The sequence below is a fragment of the Cinclus cinclus genome, chromosome 10, assembly GCF_963662255.1.
Source record: "Cinclus cinclus chromosome 10, bCinCin1.1, whole genome shotgun sequence".
In the NCBI taxonomy this organism is placed as follows: Eukaryota; Metazoa; Chordata; class Aves; order Passeriformes; family Cinclidae; genus Cinclus; species Cinclus cinclus.
The window spans coordinates 143655-165193 of NC_085055.1; positions in this window are offsets into that span (position 1 = coordinate 143655).

Genomic DNA, 21539 nt, shown 5'->3' on the forward strand with positions numbered 1-21539 from the left:
CTCCCGGCTGCGGGCAGGGCGATGGCTCCGGGAGCTGGGCGACCGTTCTTCCTTCCTCGATGCGTTCCCCGGGGGGGAGCGGAACCGGGCGGCGCGGAGAGGTGGCGCGGCGGGACGGGAGTCGCTCTCCGCGACGGCGGCCGTGGAAGGACCCCGGCAGAGAGAGAGGGGCGGAGCCGCCGCTGCCTGTCGGCGCCAGCCGGGCTCCCGCGCGTCCGCGGCGCCGCTGAGCCCACAGCCCGTGTGGGCACGATGGGAAACGCCGCGCAAAATCGCGCCGGGGGGGGGGGGAATCGGCGTCGGCGTCGCGGGCAGGCAATGCAGTAGACACCCCGTGAGGGGTCCTCTTTTTCCACGCCCCTTTTTTGCCGCCCTATGTAGAAGGTCGGGCGAGTGACGGTTGAGTCGCCATCTTGGGAAGGTCGAGACGCAATTTCCGCCCTCCCTGCCGCCATCTTTGATACTGGCAGAAGCCATTTCCGGTGCCTCCGCCATCTTTGTTTCGGGAAGCGAAAAATAAGGCCCCCTACATTGGCGACTATTGAACTCGCCTGCCTGAATCCGGCCCCGAAACCGATCCCGCGTTCTCGGCGCGATTTTCCGTCGCCTTTTACGCGGCGCGGACGGGCGCGGACTGGTCAGCGGTGCTGGAAATGGCTCGTGGGACAGGCGGCGGGAGAGCGCGCGATCGCCGTCGGGGGTCGGATTCAGGCAGGCGACTTCAATAGACACCATTATCTGGGGCTTTACAGTTACCACGACAACGCTGGCAACGCCACCGGAAGTGGCTTCTGCCAGGACCAAATTTGGCGCCAGGAAGGGCGGAAATTGCAGCGTGCCACTCCCAAGATGGCGACCTGGCCATCACTCACCCGACCTTCTACATAGGACGGCAAAAAAAAGGGCGGGAAAAGAAGGACACACACCCCCCCCAGCGTATCTCTGCCGGGGCCCTATTGCGTCCGCCGTCCCGAGCGTCGCATCAGTTCCCGTGGAACGGCATCGTCACGTTGGGCCATCCGACATCTTGAGAAGGTCACACGCCCCCACCGCCCTCCCGCAGCAGCGACGAGGAGGAGCCCGTCGCCGCTTCGGGGCACGGCTGCAGTACCGCGCTGTGTCCACAAGGCGGCAGCACTGCCCGGGCTCCGGCTCCGGGCACGGCTGCAGTACCGATCTCTTCCCACAAGGCGGCAGCACTGCGGCCGAGCTCAGCCCGGGGCTGCGGCTCTTTGGGGACACGGGGGACACAGACAGAGAGACAGACACACACAGCCAGAGAGACAGAGAGACACACAGACAGAGAGACACACAGACAGAGAGACACACACACTGAGAGACACACAGACAGAGAGACACACAGACAGACACTCACACAGACACACACACACACAGACACACACACACACAGACACACACACACACAGACACACACACACACAGACACACACACACACACACACACACACACACACACACACACACACACACACACAGACACACACACACAGACACACACACACACACACAAGGGGCCAAAAAACATCGAGGTCCCTCCCTTTAAAAATCCGACTAAATGAATGCCCCCCAAAAAACCCCGACCCAAACTAAAAAATCCCTGCCATGAACAAATTAAAAAAACCCCAAACCCATTAGATATATATATATATATATATATATGTTTGTTAATAATTAATTTATATTCATAATCAATACCTATTTTTGGATATTGAATTTAATGTCTATTGGCATCAATTACAACATGGGTACAATATTATTTTTATTAAGAAATCTTTATATTACTAACATTTATATTTTATGTGTGTGTGTATATATGTATACACACACACACACACACACGCACACACATTTATATATTCTATATCTTCACATTTTTATATCCTTTATGGAAAAGCCCGGCCTCTAACAAAACAGAAAATTAAAACCCCTTTATTTTAAAACTGTATTTCAATTCATTTTTCTATTTATATTTGGCATACTTACGTGGAATTCATATATCCATATAGTCTACACATTATAAACCAGACACAGAGGACACGAGGCAGAAAGGGAGAGTGGCAGCAGAGACGACATGGGAAGAAAATGAAGATCGGGGTGCAGGATGAAATTAAAAAAAAAACAACAAACAAACAAACAAAAAAAACAAAACCAGAAAACAAAAACACGGCCAGCGGGACAGAGGCTCACCAAGAGAGGGTACAGTCAGGGAGCAGCACTGGGCAGCAGTCAGACTGGGCAGGGCTCCTTTTGGGCAAATATATTTACACGTAGGAGCCATTCCCTCCCTGGCATCTCATTTGTATTTAACCCCCACCCCGACCCCCCCAGAAAAACCTGAATTCCTATCACAAGGAATGTGCAGTCCTGGCTTCTCCCCGCCCAGGATTTGGACAGGGGACCTGGGCACAGCACACACACCTGTGAGTCAGGTGAATAAATCCCGGTTTACATTTCAAGGCTTCTCCTTCTGGCACTGCATGTTTGCAGATCTGGACGGGCACGTTCAACTCCCCTCATGGCCACATTCAAGAACAACTGACCACATTTGGCAGAGAATTCCCAAGAAAACTCACGTGCCATCAGTGAGCAGAAAATCCTTTGGGGTTTAGTTCCATCTCTCACCTGTTCCCAGTGGAGGGAAGATGGGCTTTAGTCACACATCACAGCCGCAGCGATGGAGCGGGGCTTTTTTATTCTAAAATGTAATGAAAGGTAATAAAAATAAACCAGGTCTGACAGAAATGCCTTTTAAAGCCATTAAAACTTTTTAAAGCCAAGGAGACCATCACCATGCCTGAGTTCAGTCTCCTATTCCTACTGGTTTTGGTATCAGCAAATCCATTAGGCTCTTTTCAGAACTAGTGCTTCATAGCAACTAAACCTCTGGCTCCTCTTTATTTGCACTTACAGCCCCTTGCAGGAAGCTCTGCAGCCTTTTTTCCCCGTCCTGCATTGGAGAGAGGAGGGATATTAGTGACACACGCATGCACAAACAATCCTTCTGGCTCGTCAAAAAGTTCAAATCGCCTGTAATAAAATTGATATCAAGTAATATTGAGTCTCAGACTGTTCAAGAAAAGGGAAAGTGGAGCTTTCATGTCCCACTGAGTGATGCTGAATAAAATCTTCCCCGTGAGTTTGCACACAGTAATAACATTTTTTTGACCAAACCAAAAGTAAGAATTTTTTGACCAAACAACTTAGGTCTGTGTGAGCACACTTTTTCCTTTGATGCTGATGGGAACAGAGATCCTTTCTCTCATCTGAGTGCTGCTGAATAAAACGTACACCTAGGAAGAACGCAGGTGGGGAGAGATGAAAGAGTCAACTTGCTCCAAAGTACATCTAGCAGCACATAGGACAGAAGCACACACTACTGAAACACTGTATCCAGAACCACAGGAACAGCGGGCTCGGAATTCTCAGCAGCTGCTCCCTTTGGCTACTTCAAGGGCTCTCCCAGCCAGGGAACCCAGCCGGGGCACCTTTGCAACAAAATGCCATGGAAGCTTGCTCCAAAACAGCGCTGCAGCTGCTGCCACACGCAGAGGACACCGGGTTGCTGCCAGCTGCAAGGGTGGGGAGCTGGAATTGTGCCTGGGAATTCTCCCGTGCCCGCTCTCCCACCCCGCCCCGTCCTTCCGCCCCTCCCACCTCTCCGGCAGAGAGAGCAGGTGCCTCCTCCTGCGGGCTGCTCCCGGCTGCGGGCAGGGCGATGGCTCCGGGAGCTGGGCGACCGTTCTTCCTTCCTCGATGCGTTCCCCGGGGGGGAGCGGAACCGGGCGGCGCGGAGAGGTGGCGCGGCGGGACGGGAGTCGCTCTCCGCGACGGCGGCCGTGGAAGGACCCCGGCAGAGAGAGAGGGGCGGAGCCGCCGCTGCCTGTCGGCGCCAGCCGGGCTCCCGCGCGTCCGCGGCGCCGCTGAGCCCACAGCCCGTGTGGGCACGATGGGAAACGCCGCGCAAAATCGCGCCGGGGGGGGGGGGAATCGGCGTCGGCGTCGCGGGCAGGCAATGCAGTAGACACCCCGTGAGGGGTCCTCTTTTTCCCCGCCCCTTTTTTGCCGCCCTATGTAGAAGGTCGGGCGAGTGACGGTTGAGTCGCCATCTTGGGAAGGTCGAGACGCAATTTCCGCCCTCCCTGCCGCCATCTTTGATACTGGCAGAAGCCATTTCCGGTGCCTCCGCCATCTTTGTTTCGGGAAGCGAAAAATAAGGCCCCCTACATTGGCGACTATTGAACTCGCCTGCCTGAATCCGGCCCCGAAACCGATCCCGCGTTCTCGGCGCGATTTTCCGTCGCCTTTTACGCGGCGCGGACGGGCGCGGACTGGTCAGCGGTGCTGGAAATGGCTCGTGGGACAGGCGGCGGGAGAGCGCGCGATCGCCGTCGGGGGTCGGATTCAGGCAGGCGACTTCAATAGACACCATTATCTGGGGCTTTACAGTTACCACGACAACGCTGGCAACGCCACCGGAAGTGGCTTCTGCCAGGACCAAATTTGGCGCCAGGAAGGGCGGAAATTGCAGCGTGCCACTCCCAAGATGGCGACCTGGCCATCACTCACCCGACCTTCTACATAGGACGGCAAAAAAAAGGGCGGGAAAAGAAGGACACACCCCCCCCCCACACACACACCCCCCCCAGCGTATCTCTGCCGGGGCCCTATTGCGTCCGCCGTCCCGAGCGTCGCATCAGTTCCCGTGGAACGGCATCGTCACGTTGGGCCATCCGACATCTTGAGAAGGTCACACGCCCCCACCGCCCTCCCGCAGCAGCGCCGAGGAGGAGCCCGTCGCCGCTTTGGGGCACGGCTGCAGTACCGCGCTGTGTCCACAAGGCGGCAGCACTGCCCGGGCTCCGGCTCCGGGCACGGCTGCAGTACCGATCTCTTCCCACAAGGCGGCAGCACTGCGGCCGAGCTCAGCCCGGGGCTGCGGCTCTTTGGGGACACGGGGGACACAGACAGAGAGACAGACACGCACAGACAGAGAGACAGAGAGACACACAGACAGAGAGACACACAGACAGAGAGACAGACACACACACACAGACACACACACAGACACACACACAGACACACACACAGACACACACACAGACACACACACAGACAGAGACAAGGGGCCAAAAAACATCGAGGTCCCTCCCTTTAAAAAATCCTACTAAACGAATGCCCCCCAAAAAACCCCGACCCAAACTAAAAAATCCCTGCCATGAACAAATTAAAAAAACCCCAAACCCATTAGATATATATATATATATAAAAATATATATATATATATGTTTGTTAATAATTAATTTATATTCATAATCAATACCTATTTTTGGATATTGAATTTAATGTCTATTGGCATCAATTACAACATGGGTACAATATTATTTTTATTAAGAAATCTTTATATTACTAACATTTATATTTTATGTGTGTGTGTATATATGTATACACACACACACACACACGCACACACATTTATATATTCTATATCTTCACATTTTTATATCCTTTATGGAAAAGCCCGGCCTCTAACAAAACAGAAAATTAAAACCCCTTTATTTTAAAACTGTATTTCAATTCATTTTTCTATTTATATTTGGCATACTTACGTGGAATTCATATATCCATATAGTCTACACATTATAAACCAGACACAGAGGACACGAGGCAGAAAGGGAGAGTGGCAGCAGAGACGACACGGGAAGAAAATGAAGATCGGGGTGCAGGATGAAATTAAAAAACAAACAAACAAACAAACAAAAAAAAACAAAACCAGAAAACAAAAACACGGCCAGCGGGACAGAGGCTCACCAAGAGAGTGTACAGTCAGGGAGCAGCACTGGGCAGCAGTCAGACTGGGCAGGGCTCCTTTTGGGCAAATATATTTACACGTAGGAGCCATTCCCTCCCTGGCATCTCATTTGTATTTAACCCCCACCCCGACCCCCCCAGAAAAACCTGAATTCCTATCACAAGGAATGTGCAGTCCTGGCTTCTCCCCGCCCAGGATTTGGACAGGGGACCTGGGCACAGCACACACACCTGTGAGTCAGGTGAATAAATCCCGGTTTACATTTCAAGGCTTCTCCTCCTGGCACTGCATGTTTGCAGATCTGGACGGGCACGTTCCGCTCCCCTCATGGCCACATTCAAGAACAACTGACCACATTTGGCAGAGAATTCCCAAGAAAACTCACGTGCCATCAGTGAGCAGAAAATCCTTTGGGGTTTAGTTCCATCTCTCACCTGTTCCCAGTGGAGGGAAGATGGGCTTTTGTCACACATCACAGCAGCAGTGATGGAGCAGGGCTTTTTTTCTTTTAATTAAATGAAGGGGTAACACATTCAAACCAGGTCTGATGGAAATACCTTTAACAATTTGTCTGGCACACCAACATAAACATAAGGAATCATCAACCCCCAAAGAAAGCAGAGGCAGAAGTATCCAGCTCGAGGCCAGCAGGCACCTGTTAACTTTGAACACCACAACACCACGCTCACTGGAAACAAACTGGGGCTTCAGTAACCTCCCCCTCACTGCAGTTCACTCTCGGCTCTGCTCCCCACCAAGATTCACACGAGTGAACGACATGGAGTTATTCCCTTTTGACCTTTCTTAGACACCTGTTAACGCACAGACTGGTACGGCACGCAAGGTCTGATGGAAAAACAATCCTGCTTTTACACAGAACAGTCACTAGGACTGTAAGTCGCTGAACACTTTTTCCTTTGACGCTGATGTGAAGAGAGTTTCTTTCTCTCTCTCTCTCTCTCTCTCTCTCTCTCTCTCATCCGAGTCCTGCTGAATAAAAAGTACACTTAGGAAGAATGCAGGTGGGGAGAGATGAAAGATTAAACATTTTTTTCCAAGTACCTCTGCATCAACGAAGACCAGTTACAGACATCACACCTACATGCTGCATGCTGCAGACAAACGATTGATTTTCCAAGGTGTACTTTGAAACCTACTGTATCCTGCTTTGGAATCTCTACCAAAACTCAGAGTAGCTGTTCTGGATCTGGGAATTTTGAGGTAACTGTAAAAAAAAAAAAAAAGCAGACACAAGAGAAATGAAACTATTTTCCCTCTGGGAATGACATTTCTTTTTTACTTTTTGTTCCACTTCAGTCCTTGAAAGGCAGCTTCTGGGCGAATATCATGCAGAGGCCCAGTGTAGGAGTCGGACTGACTGACATGCCAAGCCAGACCAGTGTTTTGGGTGAGGAGTTGGCCCATGGCCCCAGACCTTGGAGGGCATTTGTTTAAGTTTAGAATAGCTCCTAAGAAGGTTGTCAAAGGTTTTAAAAATTCTTTATGGCAAAGCTTTAAGGTAAAGCTTTATAACCCTCATTTCCCATTGGTTGCCTCTGTTCCCAGTTATGTCATCCCTTGTCTCCTCCCAGCTCCGGAAAGTTCTTGTATCCTTGTACCCCCCCCCCCCACTGGTTTATGTTCACTGCACTGTTCCACCCATCCTACCTTATCGGCCCCTGCCCTATATTACTCCTCCCTTACACCACTTTTCCCTTTACCCACTGGATTCTCACCCTGGACCCACCTCTCATCATCCCTTATAAATACCCTGGATTTTCCCTCAGCCTTGTCTTCGACCCTGAACTCATACAGTGTATGCTCTCGCTGCAGGGGACTGTCAGGCCTGAATGGCTGGGAGTTCGTCCTCTTCTCCCTGGGCAAGCAGAAATTGGCATTCATTACACCACAGAAATGCTTTCTGAAACCTTTCCCCTCCCCTGCCCTTGGCTGCTACATCTTCTCTCTCTGCCTCGGAACTGACAGCTGTATCCCTGAGGTCATTTCCCCTGCCTGACTTCTGCGCAGCTCCAAGCTGGGACAAACTGGGATAACTTAGGGTGGACAGAGGTGAGACTTTTATTTAGCAGGATTTTTCTCTGACTTCTAATTACAGCCAAAACCTTCTCCAATCCCCCACTGAGAAGAGCACAAACTCACAGCCATTCCGGGCTGAGGGAAATGTGACACAGCATCAATAAATAAGTAACCTTTCCTGGGAGCAGCCATCCCCACAGTCCTCCAGCCTCGGCGAGCTGCTGCAGTCAATGGACCCAACTTCCAAGGCTTAACCTACATTTCTGCCAGCTCTCGTTCGAAAGCTCCCGGACAGGAAATCACACGACAGAATTTTAAAATTGCACCAAGAATAACAGAGCCCAGGCCAAACCCAACCACCCCCATCGCTGCTCCACCCCGCTCTTGGCAGAAACAGTCGTATCCTTTAGAAATCCTCTCCTTTCCCTGCTACTCAGTCCTTCGCTGCCCATCCCCACAGAGGATTTACTCCACCTTTGGCTCCCCACAGCACCTCTCTCCCCAGCACAAATCCCACTTGGCACAGACACAGACGGAGCAGACCTAAGGCAATGGATCCAGCAGCAGCTGCGATTCCGAGCTCCCCGTTCCCCGCACAGCTCATCCATCCAAGCACTCCTGGCAATCTCACCTCAGCCCGGACTCTCTGTTCCCCAGAGGCAAACACGGCCTGATGGGGCACGGCTCTGGCACCCCATTTCCTCCGGCTCCTGCCGACCTGGAAAGCCACAGGGAAACGCAGTCCCCCGGAACCTCACGTCCCTGGATACCAGCAGAGCCGCAGTTTCACCCAGATCCCAGATTCCATAGACACTTCATCCCAGCGGGGAGGAAAAGGGGAACCCTGCGCGGTCAGGACCGGGAGCCCCCCAGTGCAGAGCCCTGGTGCTGAAGGCACCTTGGCTCTGGCTCCTCAAACACCACAGCTTTTGGCAAAGATGGGAGGAGTGGAACCGTTTCTCCGGTCCTGGAAGAGAAGAAGAGGAAAAGAAAATGAAGTCCCCTGCAGAAGTCAAAGGATCCCAGCTTTCACACTTCTGCTCCGGACTGCTCGCTGTGGGGCTGCATCCGAGACAGGCGACGGCTGCAGTACCGCGCTGTGCCCACAAGGCGGCAGCACTGCCGCCGAGCTCAGCCCGGGGCTGCGGCGCTTGGGGGGCGGACAGACAGACAGACAGACAGACAAGGGATGGGGGGGGGGGGGGGGGAATGAAACAACGAGATCCATCCCTTCAGGAAATCCCCCTAAATGAATGCACCAAAATAAACCCCAGCCGAAGCTAAAGAATGCCTTCCTCTAATGAAATGAAAACAACCAAAACCCTTTAGATATATATATATATTGAGATATATATATATGTATCTATTTGCTATTATTTATTTTATATATATATATTCATAGTCTACACATATCTTTATATATTCAATTTAATTTATATTCTAATATGGTGCAAAATATAGACAAGACATTGTTTTTACTTTTTATTATATATCTTTCTACTACTACTATTTATTTTATGTACATCTATATCTTGATATTTAACATATTTGTATGCTTTTATGTTTAATATCATTCATTAAAAAGCTGTGCTTCTAACCATATGGAAACCAACAAACCACTTTGTTTTATACTATATTCAAATATATTTTTCTACTTGCATTTTTCATATTTATATCTGTAATTTATACATTTATATTACGTATATATTATACTATAAGAATAGATTCAATATTAATTGTATTAAATACTACATAAATACTACATAAATACTTTTCTGATTCTATATAGATTTATACTTACATATATTTATAGATGCATTTCTAATTTCATGTCTGTATTTTATTGTACATTTGTAGATTTATCTATGGCTTATACCATTTGTCCTTATTTTATTTGGATATTTATCTGTTGCTTATATTATTTCTTCAACACCCTGCCCCTAACCAATTAAAAACCAATAAAACATTTATTTTAAACCATAGTTAAATCTTTTTATATTTCTAGTTTCATCTTTTACAACTTATATTTATACATTATGTATTTGGATAATATTTGCTTTATTTATATTATAGACTCTGTATTTTATAGAGATGTGTAACTTCTGTGTTTATATTTTATATTTATACAAATACTTTTAAAATTTCTTTTTCTATTGCATTCCGTATATTTTAGACTTATATAACCTATATAAAACCCCTGGCTCTAACCAAATAAAAACCAATCAAATACTTCTTTTCAACGAGATTTAGGTCTTTTTTTTATATTGCTATTTTTCATGTATTCTACGGCCACCCCTCCCTGGGAATGTCCTGGCACCCGTGGGTCCCTCTGGGGGAGGGCACCCAGCACGGCCCCCCCCCCCCCTCCATTCCCCACTCCCCTGCTCCTGCGCCGCAGCGTGGCTCCCTCTGCCGGGGACCTCGGGCTGCCCCGAAACACATCGGAGCCCCCCGAGTCTGCACCCCGTCCCCCCCTCAGCCTTCTTTCCTCACCCCCAAAATGAAGGCACAGAACCGCTCCAGCTGCCCTGGACGGCAGCACGGCCCTTGATGGGAACCCTTCCCACGGGTCCATGCCCCCAAAAAGGGACCCTGCTGGCACAAGGAAAGGGGGGGTAGGGGAGGGGCAGCCCCCAGGAGGGCTAAAGTTCCTCCCCAGCCCCGCAGACACAGAGGACACGAGGCAGAGAGTGGCAGCAGAGAGGACACAGGAAAGAAAATGAAGATCGAGGTGCAGGATGAAAGGTAGAAAATAAAAATAAAAAACAAAACCACAAAAAAGGGATGCTAGATGGGCAGCACGAGAGAGAGGGATTAAAAAAGAACAGGGGCAGCAAAGGGGACACAAGGATCCCGCGGGAAACAATGGCACGGGGAGCACCACAGAGCCGCAGGGAACAGAACGGGAACACGAGTGAGGCACGGAGAAGGACAGACAAAAAGACGGAGTCCCAAACACACAGCAAGGACGCAGGGACACAGAGACAAAAAGGGAAACCAGGACCGGGAGACAGGAATCGACCACGCCACGTGCTCGGGAGGGTAAAGACGGGCACGGAGCGGCACGGGGACAGAAAAGGCACGGCCAGCAGGACAGAGGCTCACCAAGAGAGCGTGCAGTCAGGGAGCAGCACTGGGCAGCAGTCAGACTGGGCAGGGCTCCTCTAGGACAAAAATATTTACAGTTAGAAGCCATTCCCTCCCTGGCATCTCATTTGTATTTAACCTCCCCAGAAGTGACTTCATATCACGAGCGATGTGCAGTCCTGGCTTCTCCCCGCCCAGGATTTGGACAGGGGACCTGGGCACAGCACACACACCTGTGAGTCAGGTGAATAAATCCCGGTTTACATTTCAAGGCTTCTCCTTCTGGCACTGCATGCTTGCAGATCTGGACGGGCACGTTCAACTCCCCTCATGGCCACATTCAAGAACAACTGACCACATTTGGCAGAGAATTCCCAAGAAAACTCACGTGCCATCAGTGAGCAGAAAATCCTTTGGGGTTTAGTTCCATCTCTCACCTGTTCCCAGTGGAGGGAAGATGGGCTTTAGTCACACATCACAGCCGCAGCGATGGAGCGGGGCTTTTTTATTCTAAAATGTAATGAAAGGTAATAAAAATAAACCAGGTCTGACAGAAATGCCTTTTAAAGCCATTAAAACTTTTTAAAGCCAAGGAGACCATCACCATGCCTGAGTTCAGTCTCCTATTCCTACTGGTTTTGGTATCAGCAAATCCATTAGGCTCTTTTCAGAACTAGTGCTTCATAGCAACTAAACCTCTGGCTCCTCTTTATTTGCACTTACAGCCCCTTGCAGGAAGCTCTGCAGCCTTTTTTCCCCGTCCTGCATTGGAGAGAGGAGGGATATTAGTGACACACGCATGCACAAACAATCCTTCTGGCTCGTCAAAAAGTTCAAATCGCCTGTAATAAAATTGATATCAAGTAATATTGAGTCTCAGACTGTTCAAGAAAAGGGAAAGTGGAGCTTTCATGTCCCACTGAGTGATGCTGAATAAAATCTTCCCCGTGAGTTTGCACACAGTAATAACATTTTTTTGACCAAACCAAAAGTAAGAATTTTTTGACCAAACAACTTAGGTCTGTGTGAGCACACTTTTTCCTTTGATGCTGATGGGAACAGAGATCCTTTCTCTCATCTGAGTGCTGCTGAATAAAACGTACACCTAGGAAGAACGCAGGTGGGGAGAGATGAAAGAGTCAACTTGCTCCAAAGTACATCTAGCAGCACATAGGACAGAAGCACACACTACTGAAACACTGTATCCAGAACCACAGGAACAGCGGGCTCGGAATTCTCAGCAGCTGCTCCCTTTGGCTACTTCAAGGGCTCTCCCAGCCAGGGAACCCAGCCGGGGCACCTTTGCAACAAAATGCCATGGAAGCTTGCTCCAAAACAGCGCTGCAGCTGCTGCCACACGCAGAGGACACCGGGTTGCTGCCAGCTGCAAGGGTGGGGAGCTGGAATTGTGCCTGGGAATTCTCCCGTGCCCGCTCTCCCACCCCGCCCCGTCCTTCCGCCCCTCTCACCTCTCCGGCAGAGAGAGCAGGTGCCTCCTCCTGCGGGCTGCTCCCGGCTGCGGGCAGGGCGATGGCTCCGGGAGCTGGGCGACCGTTCTTCCTTCCTCGATGCGTTCCCCGGGGGGGAGCGGAACCGGGCGGCGCGGAGAGGTGGCGCGGCGGGACGGGAGTCGCTCTCCGCGACGGCGGCCGTGGAAGGACCCCGGCAGAGAGAGAGGGGCGGAGCCGCCGCTGCCTGTCGGCGCCAGCCGGGCTCCCGCGCGTCCGCGGCGCCGCTGAGCCCACAGCCCGTGTGGGCACGATGGGAAACGCCGCGCAAAATCGCGCCGGGGGGGGGAATCGGCGTCGGCGTCGAGGGCAGGCAATGCAGTAGACACCCCGTGAGGGGTCCTCTTTTTCCCCGCCCCTTTTTTGCCGCCCTATGTAGAAGGTCGGGCGAGTGACGGTTGAGTCGCCATCTTGGGAAGGTCGAGACGCAATTTCCGCCCTCCCTGCCGCCATCTTTGATACTGGCAGAAGCCATTTCCGGTGCCTCCGCCATCTTTGTTTCGGGAAGCGAAAAATAAGGCCCCCTACATTGGCGACTATTGAACTCGCCTGCCTGAATCCGGCCCCGAAACCGATCCCGCGTTCTCGGCGCGATTTTCCGTCGCCTTTTACGCGGCGCGGACGGGCGCGGACTGGTCAGCGGTGCTGGAAATGGCTCGTGGGACAGGCGGCGGGAGAGCGCGCGATCGCCGTCGGGGGTCGGATTCAGGCAGGCGACTTCAATAGACACCATTATCTGGGGCTTTACAGTTACCACGACAACGCTGGCAACGCCACCGGAAGTGGCTTCTGCCAGGACCAAATTTGGCGCCAGGAAGGGCGGAAATTGCAGCGTGCCACTCCCAAGATGGCGACCTGGCCATCACTCACCCGACCTTCTACATAGGACGGCAAAAAAAAGGGCGGGAAAAGAAGGACACACCCCCCCCCACACACACCCCCCCCCCAGCGTATCTCTGCCGGGGCCCTATTGCGTCCGCCGTCCCGAGCGTCGCATCAGTTCCCGTGGAACGGCATCGTCACGTTGGGCCATCCGACATCTTGAGAAGGTCACACGCCCCCACCGCCCTCCCGCAGCAGCGCCGAGGAGGAGCCCGTCGCCGCTTTGGGGCACGGCTGCAGTACCGCGCTGTGTCCACAAGGCGGCAGCACTGCCCGGGCTCCGGCTCCGGGCACGGCTGCAGTACCGATCTCTTCCCACAAGGCGGCAGCACTGCGGCCGAGCTCAGCCCGGGGCTGCGGCTCTTTGGGGACACGGGGGACACAGACAGAGAGACAGACACGCACAGACAGAGAGACAGAGAGACACACAGACAGAGAGACACACAGACAGAGAGACACACAGACAGAGAGACAGACACACACACACAGACACACACACAGACACACACACAGACACACACACAGACACACACACAGACACACACACAGACAGAGACAAGGGGCCAAAAAACATCGAGGTCCCTCCCTTTAAAAAATCCTACTAAACGAATGCCCCCCAAAAAACCCCGACCCAAACTAAAAAATCCCTGCCATGAACAAATTAAAAAAACCCCAAACCCATTAGATATATATATATATATAAAAATATATATATATATATGTTTGTTAATAATTAATTTATATTCATAATCAATACCTATTTTTGGATATTGAATTTAATGTCTATTGGCATCAATTACAACATGGGTACAATATTATTTTTATTAAGAAATCTTTATATTACTAACATTTATATTTTATGTGTGTGTGTATATATGTATACACACACACACACACACGCACACACATTTATATATTCTATATCTTCACATTTTTATATCCTTTATGGAAAAGCCCGGCCTCTAACAAAACAGAAAATTAAAACCCCTTTATTTTAAAACTGTATTTCAATTCATTTTTCTATTTATATTTGGCATACTTACGTGGAATTCATATATCCATATAGTCTACACATTATAAACCAGACACAGAGGACACGAGGCAGAAAGGGAGAGTGGCAGCAGAGACGACACGGGAAGAAAATGAAGATCGGGGTGCAGGATGAAATTAAAAAACAAACAAACAAACAAACAAAAAAAAACAAAACCAGAAAACAAAAACACGGCCAGCGGGACAGAGGCTCACCAAGAGAGTGTACAGTCAGGGAGCAGCACTGGGCAGCAGTCAGACTGGGCAGGGCTCCTTTTGGGCAAATATATTTACACGTAGGAGCCATTCCCTCCCTGGCATCTCATTTGTATTTAACCCCCACCCCGACCCCCCCAGAAAAACCTGAATTCCTATCACAAGGAATGTGCAGTCCTGGCTTCTCCCCGCCCAGGATTTGGACAGGGGACCTGGGCACAGCACACACACCTGTGAGTCAGGTGAATAAATCCCGGTTTACATTTCAAGGCTTCTCCTCCTGGCACTGCATGTTTGCAGATCTGGACGGGCACGTTCAACTCCCCTCATGGCCACATTCAAGAACAACTGACCACATTTGGCAGAGAATTCCCAAGAAAACTCACGTGCCATCAGTGAGCAGAAAATCCTTTGGGGTTTAGTTCCATCTCTCACCTGTTCCCAGTGGAGGGAAGATGGGCTTTAGTCACACATCACAGCAGCAGTGATGGAGCAGGGCTTTTTTTCTTTTAATTAAATGAAGGGGTAACACATTCAAACCAGGTCTGATGGAAATACCTTTAACAATTTGTCTGGCACACCAACATAAACATAAGGAATCATCAACCCCCAAAGAAAGCAGAGGCAGAAGTATCCAGCTCGAGGCCAGCAGGCACCTGTTAACTTTGAACACCACAACACCACGCTCACTGGAAACAAACTGGGGCTTCAGTAACCTCCCCCTCACTGCAGTTCACTCTCGGCTCTGCTCCCCACCAAGATTCACACGAGTGAACGACATGGAGTTATTCCCTTTTGACCTTTCTTAGACACCTGTTAACGCACAGACTGGTACGGCACGCAAGGTCTGATGGAAAAACAATCCTGCTTTTACACAGAACAGTCACTAGGACTGTAAGTCGCTGAACACTTTTTCCTTTGACGCTGATGTGAAGAGAGTTTCTTTCTCTCTCTCTCTCTCTCTCTCTCTCTCTCATCCGAGTCCTGCTGAATAAAAAGTACACTTAGGAAGAATGCAGGTGGGGAGAGATGAAAGATTAAACATTTTTTTCCAAGTACCTCTGCATCAACGAAGACCAGTTACAGACATCACACCTACATGCTGCATGCTGCAGACAAACGATTGATTTTCCAAGGTGTACTTTGAAACCTACTGTATCCTGCTTTGGAATCTCTACCAAAACTCAGAGTAGCTGTTCTGGATCTGGGAATTTTGAGGTAACTGTAAAAAAAAAAAAAAAGCAGACACAAGAGAAATGAAACTATTTTCCCTCTGGGAATGACATTTCTTTTTTACTTTTTGTTCCACTTCAGTCCTTGAAAGGCAGCTTCTGGGCGAATATCATGCAGAGGCCCAGTGTAGGAGTCGGACTGACTGACATGCCAAGCCAGACCAGTGTTTTGGGTGAGGAGTTGGCCCATGGCCCCAGACCTTGGAGGGCATTTGTTTAAGTTTAGAATAGCTCCTAAGAAGGTTGTCAAAGGTTTTAAAAATTCTTTATGGCAAAGCTTTAAGGTAAAGCTTTATAACCCTCATTTCCCATTGGTTGCCTCTGTTCCCAGTTATGTCATCCCTTGTCTCCTCCCAGCTCCGGAAAGTTCTTGTATCCTTGTACCCCCCCCCCCCCACTGGTTTATGTTCACTGCACTGTTCCACCCATCCTACCTTATCGGCCCCTGCCCTATATTACTCCTCCCTTACACCACTTTTCCCTTTACCCACTGGATTCTCACCCTGGACCCACCTCTCATCATCCCTTATAAATACCCTGGATTTTCCCTCAGCCTTGTCTTCGACCCTGAACTCATACAGTGTATGCTCTCGCTGCAGGGGACTGTCAGGCCTGAATGGCTGGGAGTTCGTCCTCTTCTCCCTGGGCAAGCAGAAATTGGCATTCATTACACCACAGAAATGCTTTCTGAAACCTTTCCCCTCCCCTGCCCTTGGCTGCTACATCTTCTCTCTCTGCCTCGGAACTGACAGCTGTATCCCTGAGGTCATTTCCCCTGCCTGACTTCTGCGCAGCTCCAAGCTGGGACAAACTGGGATAACTTAGGGTGGACAGAGGTGAGACTTTTATTTAGCAGGATTTTTCTCCGACTTCTAATTACAGCCAAAACCTTCTCCAATCCCCCACTGAGAAGAGCACAAACTCACAGCCATTCCGGGCTGAGGGAAATGTGACACAGCATCAATAAATAAGTAACCTTTCCTGGGAGCAGCCATCACCCCAGTCCTCCAGCCTCGGCGAGCTGCTGCAGTCAATGGACCCAACTTCCAAGGCTTAACCTACATTTCTGCCAGCTCTCGTTCGAAAGCTCCCGGACAGGAAATCACACGACAGAATTTTAAAATTGCACCAAGAATAACAGAGCCCAGGCCAAACCCAACCACCCCCATCGCTGCTCCACCCCGCTCTTGGCAGAAACAGTCGTATCCTTTAGAAATCCTCTCCTTTCCCTGCTACTCAGTCCTTCGCTGCCCATCCCCACAGAGGATTTACTCCACCTTTGGCTCCCCACAGCACCTCTCTCCCCAGCACAAATCCCACTTGGCACAGACACAGACGGAGCAGACCTAAGGCAATGGATCCAGCAGCAGCTGCGATTCCGAGCTCCCCGTTCCCCGCACAGCTCATCCATCCAAGCACTCCTGGCAATCTCACCTCAGCCCGGACTCTCTGTTCCCCAGAGGCAAACACGGCCTGATGGGGCACGGCTCTGGCACCCCATTTCCTCCGGCTCCTGCCGACCTGGAAAGCCACAGGGAAACGCAGTCCCCCGGAACCTCACGTCCCTGGATACCAGCAGAGCCGCAGTTTCACCCAGATCCCAGATTCCATAGACACTTCATCCCAGCGGGGAGGAAAAGGGGAACCCTGCGCGGTCAGGACCGGGAGCCCCCCAGTGCAGAGCCCTGGTGCTGAAGGCACCTTGGCTCTGGCTCCTCAAACACCACAGCTTTTGGCAAAGATGGGAGGAGTGGAACCGTTTCTCCGGTCCTGGAAGAGAAGAAGAGGAAAAGAAAATGAAGTCCCCTGCAGAAGTCAAAGGATCCCAGCTTTCACACTTCTGCTCCGGACTGCTCGCTGTGGGGCTGCATCCGAGACAGGCGACGGCTGCAGTACCGCGCTGTGCCCACAAGGCGGCAGCACTGCCGCCGAGCTCAGCCCGGGGCTGCGGCGCTTGGGGGGCGGACAGACAGACAGACAGACAGACAAGGGATGGGGGGGGGGGGGGGGGGGAATGAAACAACGAGATCCATCCCTTCAGGAAATCCCCCTAAATGAATGCACCAAAATAAACCCCAGCCGAAGCTAAAGAATGCCTTCCTCTAATGAAATGAAAACAACCAAAACCCTTTAGATATATATATATATATTGAGATATATATATATGTATCTATTTGCTATTATTTATTTTATATATATATATTCATAGTCTACACATATCTTTATATATTCAATTTAATTTATATTCTAATATGGTGCAAAATATAGACAAGACATTGTTTTTACTTTTTATTATATATCTTTCTACTACTACTATTTATTTTATGTACATCTATATCTTGATATTTAACATATTTGTATGCTTTTATGTTTAATATCATTCATTAAAAAGCTGTGCTTCTAACCATATGGAAACCAACAAACCACTTTGTTTTATACTATATTCAAATATATTTTTCTACTTGCATTTTTCATATTTATATCTGTAATTTATACATTTATATTACGTATATATTATACTATAAGAATAGATTCAATATTAATTGTATTAAATACTACATAAATACTACATAAATACTTTTCTGATTCTATATAGATTTATACTTACATATATTTATAGATGCATTTCTAATTTCATGTCTGTATTTTATTGTACATTTGTAGATTTATCTATGGCTTATACCATTTGTCCTTATTTTATTTGGATATTTATCTGTTGCTTATATTATTTCTTCAACACCCTGCCCCTAACCAATTAAAAACCAATAAAACATTTATTTTAAACCATAGTTAAATCTTTTTATATTTCTAGTTTCATCTTTTACAACTTATATTTATACATTATGTATTTGGATAATATTTGCTTTATTTATATTATAGACTCTGTATTTTATAGAGATGTGTAACTTCTGTGTTTATATTTTATATTTATACAAATACTTTTAAAATTTCTTTTTCTATTGCATTCCGTATATTTTAGACTTATATAACCTATATAAAACCCCTGGCTCTAACCAAATAAAAACCAATCAAATACTTCTTTTCAACGAGATTTAGGTCTTTTTTTTATATTGCTATTTTTCATGTATTCTACGGCCACCCCTCCCTGGGAATGTCCTGGCACCCGTGGGTCCCTCTGGGGGAGGGCACCCAGCACGGCCCCCCCCCCCCCTCCATTCCCCACTCCCCTGCTCCTGCGCCGCAGCGTGGCTCCCTCTGCCGGGGACCTCGGGCTGCCCCGAAACACATCGGAGCCCCCCGAGTCTGCACCCCGTCCCCCCCTCAGCCTTCTTTCCTCACCCCCAAAATGAAGGCACAGAACCGCTCCAGCTGCCCTGGACGGCAGCACGGCCCTTGATGGGAACCCTTCCCACGGGTCCATGCCCCCAAAAAGGGACCCTGCTGGCACAAGGAAAGGGGGGGTAGGGGAGGGGCAGCCCCCAGGAGGGCTAAAGTTCCTCCCCAGCCCCGCAGACACAGAGGACACGAGGCAGAGAGTGGCAGCAGAGAGGACACAGGAAAGAAAATGAAGATCGAGGTGCAGGATGAAAGGTAGAAAATAAAAATAAAAAACAAAACCACAAAAAAGGGATGCTAGATGGGCAGCACGAGAGAGAGGGATTAAAAAAGAACAGGGGCAGCAAAGGGGACACAAGGATCCCGCGGGAAACAATGGCACGGGGAGCACCACAGAGCCGCAGGGAACAGAACGGGAACACGAGTGAGGCACGGAGAAGGACAGACAAAAAGACGGAGTCCCAAACACACAGCAAGGACGCAGGGACACAGAGACAAAAAGGGAAACCAGGACCGGGAGACAGGAATCGACCACGCCACGTGCTCGGGAGGGTAAAGACGGGCACGGAGCGGCACGGGGACAGAAAAGGCACGGCCAGCAGGACAGAGGCTCACCAAGAGAGCGTGCAGTCAGGGAGCAGCACTGGGCAGCAGTCAGACTGGGCAGGGCTCCTCTAGGACAAAAATATTTACAGTTAGAAGCCATTCCCTCCCTGGCATCTCATTTGTATTTAACCTCCCCAGAAGTGACTTCATATCACGAGCGATGTGCAGTCCTGGCTTCTCCCCGCCCAGGATTTGGACAGGGGACCTGGGCACAGCACACACACCTGTGAGTCAGGTGAATAAATCCCGGTTTACATTTCAAGGCTTCTCCTTCTGGCACTGCATGCTTGCAGATCTGGACGGGCACGTTCAACTCCCCTCATGGCCACATTCAAGAACAACTGACCACATTTGGCAGAGAATTCCCAAGAAAACTCACGTGCCATCAGTGAGCAGAAAATCCTTTGGGGTTTAGTTCCATCTCTCACCTGTTCCCAGTGGAGGGAAGATGGGCTTTAGTCACACATCACAGCCGCAGCGATGGAGCGGGGCTTTTTTATTCTAAAATGTAATGAAAGGTAATAAAAATAAACCAGGTCTGACAGAAATGCCTTTTAAAGCCATTAAAACTTTTTAAAGCCAAGGAGACCATCACCATGCCTGAGTTCAGTCTCCTATTCCTACTGGTTTTGGTATCAGCAAATCCATTAGGCTCTTTTCAGAACTAGTGCTTCATAGCAACTAAACCTCTGGCTCCTCTTTATTTGCACTTACAGCCCCTTGCAGGAAGCTCTGCAGCCTTTTTTCCCCGTCCTGCATTGGAGAGAGGAGGGATATTAGTGACACACGCATGCACAAACAATCCTTCTGGCTCGTCAAAAAGTTCAAATCGCCTGTAATAAAATTGATATCAAGTAATATTGAGTCTCAGACTGTTCAAGAAAAGGGAAAGTGGAGCTTTCATGTCCCACTGAGTGATGCTGAATAAAATCTTCCCCGTGAGTTTGCACACAGTAATAACATTTTTTTGACCAAACCAAAAGTAAGAATTTTTTGACCAAACAACTTAGGTCTGTGTGAGCACACTTTTTCCTTTGATGCTGATGGGAACAGAGATCCTTTCTCTCATCTGAGTGCTGCTGAATAAAACGTACACCTAGGAAGAACGCAGGTGGGGAGAGATGAAAGAGTCAACTTGCTCCAAAGTACATCTAGCAGCACATAGGACAGAAGCACACACTACTGAAACACTGTATCCAGAACCACAGGAACAGCGGGCTCGGAATTCTCAGCAGCTGCTCCCTTTGGCTACTTCAAGGGCTCTCCCAGCCAGGGAACCCAGCCGGGGCACCTTTGCAACAAAATGCCATGGAAGCTTGCTCCAAAACAGCGCTGCAGCTGCTGCCACACGCAGAGGACACCGGGTTGCTGCCAGCTGCAAGGGTGGGGAGCTGGAATTGTGCCTGGGAATTCTCCCGTGCCCGCTCTCCCACCCCGCCCCGTCCTTCCGCCCCTCTCACCTCTCCGGCAGAGAGAGCAGGTGCCTCCTCCTGCGGGCTGCTCCCGGCTGCGGGCAGGGCGATGGCTCCGGGAGCTGGGCGACCGTTCTTCCTTCCTCGATGCGTTCCCCGGGGGGGAGCGGAACCGGGCGGCGCGGAGAGGTGGCGCGGCGGGACGGGAGTCGCTCTCCGCGACGGCGGCCGTGGAAGGACCCCGGCAGAGAGAGAGGGGCGGAGGCGCCGCTGCCTGTCGGCGCCAGCCGGGCTCCCGCGCGTCCGCGGCGCCGCTGAGCCCACAGCCCGTGTGGGCACGATGGGAAACGCCGCGCAAAATCGCGCCGGGGGGGGGGGGGGGAATCGGCGTCGGCGTCGCGGG